This window comes from Triticum aestivum, chromosome 4A, assembly GCF_018294505.1.
Source record: "Triticum aestivum cultivar Chinese Spring chromosome 4A, IWGSC CS RefSeq v2.1, whole genome shotgun sequence".
NCBI lineage: Eukaryota > Viridiplantae > Streptophyta > Magnoliopsida > Poales > Poaceae > Triticum > Triticum aestivum.
The window spans coordinates 629,525,594-629,530,157 of NC_057803.1; the positions used below are offsets into that span (position 1 = coordinate 629,525,594).

General features: G+C 46.5%; 1 long non-coding RNA gene across 2 annotated transcripts; it reads right to left on the bottom strand.

Moving 5' to 3' along the window:
* Positions 1 to 200: 200 nt before the first annotated feature.
* LOC123082759 (uncharacterized) lies at positions 201 to 2,778 on the bottom strand. Of its 2 annotated transcripts, XR_006439108.1 has the most exons (4): positions 2,168 to 2,778; positions 1,604 to 1,705; positions 1,213 to 1,526; positions 201 to 711 (listed from the first exon to the last, which is right to left on the bottom strand). It is a non-coding gene; the product is annotated as an uncharacterized lncRNA (long non-coding RNA). The 2 variants fall into 2 exon arrangements; XR_006439107.1 differs by having other exon boundaries at positions 201 to 1,526.
* Between the last annotated feature and the right edge of the window lie 1,786 nt (positions 2,779 to 4,564).

Here is a 4,564-nt window from a genome sequence, read left to right on the forward strand (position 1 = left end):
TATTAGGAGGATCTGTTTGTTTGAATAAAAATTAACCCATATATTTTAAGCTATATATTTTAAGCTATATAGAATCATGTAACTGAAATAGTAGTACATAGCTACAATGGCATGCATCCTATTGGCTCTTACACAGTAATAACTGGATCACTATGTAATCATGTTACTGAAACAATACATAAGCACATGCAGTCTGCATGTCAAGTTTTCTCTAAGAATAAATTTAGGTATATGTCACAATAAAATCGGAGTAGAGATTGTTCAATAGAAAACTGGTAGTTCACTTTGTTTCGTATATCCAGTTGTCTCTACTAAGAGTTTTACTGCAAGCAAAAAACTTGAACAAATCTGAGCCTTCGATCCAAAATTAAAATCTGCAGATCTGAAAATAAAAAAGGGACCGATAGAACAAAACATGGAAACTAAGAAGTAGTTCTTATTCGAACAACTTAGATTGGCAATTGTGTATTGCAAGGGGGAACGGCGAGTCCATACAAACCAATCTCCTTATCGTCATTGAGTTGTCTAAGATTGGCGATTGTATTTGCGGCATACCATTTGATGTTTGTTATGAGAGCCTGATGATCTACCCTGTTCTGGATAAGTGTGCCTCTTCACTTTATATTTTGGTGTTACCGTCCGGCTTCTCAATGATGACCACGATATTGTTAACTTTGATGGAATGCCCATTAACAGAGGACGAGTATGGACCTGCAATTTAGAATTACAAAAATAGTGGTTAGCCTCTGTACACGTCAAATGAGATGGGCATGTATAAACAATAAATATCTCTTGAAGTTTAAAGCCAAAAGTTTAGATCCAGTATGCATAATTAACATTAACATGACTTCAAGGGTTACAGTGTGGTGTTTATGAAGGATTCGAAAGTGATTAACTAATACATTCAGAAATCCTCATTCAGAATCAGAACGGCATAGATATTCCACTTAGGGTATACGAGCCTGCTAAGATGTTCAACTTTTTGTTAGCAGCTCTTGCAAAGATGACTAAAGATATTATCATGACAAGGGGGAGAAAGAGAAAGAGAAGGATTAAGAAGAAGTGCTTGCTAAGGAAGAATACAAAATAAGAACACTGTCTTAAATGTGCGTTTTCCATCCTTATACAATCCTTGTTGAGCACTAAACTACCTGAAAAACAAGAAAGCGGGATAAGATTAACACAAAATGAATGTGCCAAAAGAAAACATACATAAATGAATATTTCATCTCAAGATGAACCCATACGTCCATATCTAGCTTGCCATGGATTGTAGGAATATTTCATCTCAAGATGAACCCATACGTCCATATCTAGCTTGCCATGGATTGTAGGAAAAATCATTTGAAATCATATTTGTTTAGCTGGCTGCTCCGCCCCTCTATTCCAGCCGCTGAGGGCATGACCGTGGTCATCTCCTCCACTGACGCCGCGCTGAGACATTGTTCCGGAGCGTCCGTGAAGAGCGGCGGCTGTTCACGTGTATTGGTGGGTGTGATCATATCATTTATCACATGATCCTGTACCTAAATCCAAAACACACAACTTCAAAAGCTGAACCGATATAAGTAAGAGAAGAATACTGAATATATACCAAATGCACCTTCTGCCTATAATCGATGAAGCTGGTGCTTTCCTACATGAATGCCACTTCCAACTGTTGGCTCATTTTCAGTTTTTGTCCGGTGAGGCAAAATAATGGCAACTGTTGGCGCACAAAACAGGAATTACGCACGCAAGCATAAATAAAATGATATAACATGAAAGAGGAGAAGACCAGTGATAATTTCCTACCCTCGTCAATAGTCAGACCAGCAAAATTCATAGCAACATGGGCTTATCCCATGCATATCTCAAACAATCCAGAACAAGTATATTTCCTCAGGCTCATTATCAAATGATAGGTTGCATAGGCAAGTCACATAACCCAAGGCAATATATACTACAGCCAAGTCATAAAGTCTGCAGCTAAATTTCAGAGAGAAGAAATTATCGAAAGATTATTAATATTTCCCTACAGCCTAGTTGAACTTTCATCGAACACCTTGAAGGCATAGAACAAACAAAGATGATGTTTTTGGGGGATTAAATAAAAAGAGATGAATGTAAAAGAGAGGGGAGAAGGCAAATCAGGGGATAGAGATAGAGAGAGCAGCGAGCGGATTACCTGGCTCCAGGAGCTATGGTCGTTTCTTGATGTGGCCGTTATCAGCTCCACCAGTCATGCCCATGTCCGATCCCCACCAGTCAACAATCATGCCCATGTCTGATTCACGCTAGGGTCTGCCATCAATCCATGTCGCCTCTTCATGGGAACATCCTCTTCCTGGCTCCTCCGATGGCCGATGCCCTCTCCACCTCCTTCATGGCGTAAAGTGGCGAGGGCAAGAGATGAGGAGATGCCATCAGAAAGGAAGAAGCGACGGCAGAGGAAAGGAGGCCATGGCATCCAGGAAGGAGGGACGAGGCTGCAACGGCCGACGGGGTCTGGGATGGCTGGTTGGGAGGACGAGGCGGCGGGCAAGGAGAGGAGGAAAGAAGCCGAGAAGGGGAGGCACTGGCGCCAGGGCTGGGCGTCGCGCACCCTAGCTGGCCTCCACTGAGTGGCCCTGCCCAATCCATAATGTTAGACAGTAAAAAGAAGACGCATCGTGGTCGCCATCGCGAGATCCGCCGCCGCCGGGGGAGAGGCAGCAACGAGCGCGAGGGGAATGGGATGAAAGGGAGACGAGACGAGAGAGAGGAAGCGTGCTTGGGCAGGAAGAGGAACCGAGGACAACGGGCTGCTCGATGCCAAATTGCCAATCGCTAAATGCTACGTACGTGGCTATCGTGAGAAGGCGCCCTTTGTGCGCACCTGAATGTGTTTAATTCTCCACGTTCCCTATAGACAATACTCAATACACCTGCTACAACCCGTCGTCTATTTTGGTGTCTATAGAACGACCCACGTCTGTAGAAAAATCTCAACAATCAACACAGTTCCTCTTCCTCCTCCAGTGTACCGTATTTTTGATCCTTTTACTACATAAATTCATCATCTATCAATCCAAATCACTGAAAATAAAAACTGAAAGCGTTAATCATGGCGACTCAATCTTAGCCATGACGATGGGTGGCCAGGTTTTTTTTAGGGGAAGACTTAAGCTTTATTAAACGGAAATGTTAACGCCCACACGTGTGGGTGTTGACCATCTCGACCACACGCATCCATCACCGTTCAGTACTATATGCACGAATCTTGATACAATTTGGCTGATTTTCTGTGCCACGTAGGACAAGACGTGTGTGTGGTGTGTGACATAGTTCGCCCACACATTCGTTTTACCACACGGAGGGGCCGGTGTGCGGGCGTTTAGCAGTTCACCCACACACCAGTTTTCAGTCACGCACAAGGGCTGGTGTGTGGGCATTTGCCATCTCGCCCACTGTTGGGGAACGTAGCAGAAATTCAAAATTTTCTACGCATCACCAAGATCAATCTATGGAGTAATCTAGCAATGAGGGGAAGGAGAGTGCATCTACATACCCTTGTAGATCGATAAGCGGAAGCGTTCAAGTGAACGGGGTTGATGGAGTCGTACTCGTCGTGATCCAAATCACCGATGACCAAGTGCCGAACGGACGGCACCTCCGCGTTCAACACACGTACAGCCCGGTGACGTCTCCCACGCCTTGATCCAGCAAGGAGAGAGGGAGATGTTGAGGAAGACTCCATCCAGCAGCAGCACAACGGCATGGTGGTGGTGGAGGAGCGTGGCAATCCTGCAGGGCTTCGCCAAGCACCACGGGAGAGGAGAAGGACTTGGGAGAAGGGGAGGGCTGCACCAGAACATTGGTATGGCTGCCCTCCCACCCCCACATATATATAGGGGCAAGGGAGAGGGGGGGGGGAGGCGCAGCCTTGGCCCTTCCTCCAAGGAAGGGTGCGGCTAGGAGGAGTCCCTCCTCCCCAAGGCACCTCGGAGGTGCCTTCCCCCTTTAGGACTCTTCCTTTCCTTATCCTTTGGCGCATGGGCCTCTTGGGGCTGGTGCCCTTGGCCCATATAGGCCAAGGTGCACAGCCTACAGCCCATGTGGCCCCCCGGGGTAGGTGGCCCCACCCGCTGGACCCCCCGGGACCCTTCCGGTGGTCCCGGTACAATACCGATGACCCCGAAACTTGTCCCGATGGCCGAAACAGGACTTCCTATATATAAATCTTTACCTCCGGACCATTCCGGAACTCCTCGTGACGTCCGGGATCTCATCCGGGACTCCGAACAACATTCGGTAACCACATACAAACTTCCTTTATAACCCTAGCGTCATCGAACCTTAAGTGTGTAGACCCTACGGGTTCGGGAACCATGCAGACATGACCGAGACGTTCTCCTGTACATAACCAACAGCGGGATCTGGATACCCATGTTGGCTCCCACATGTTCCACGATGATCTCATCGGATGAACCACGATGTCAAGGACTTAATTAATCCCGTATACAATTCCCTTTGTCTAGCGGTACGATACTTGCCCGAGATTCGATCGTCGGTATCCCGATACCTTGTTCAATCTCGTTACCGG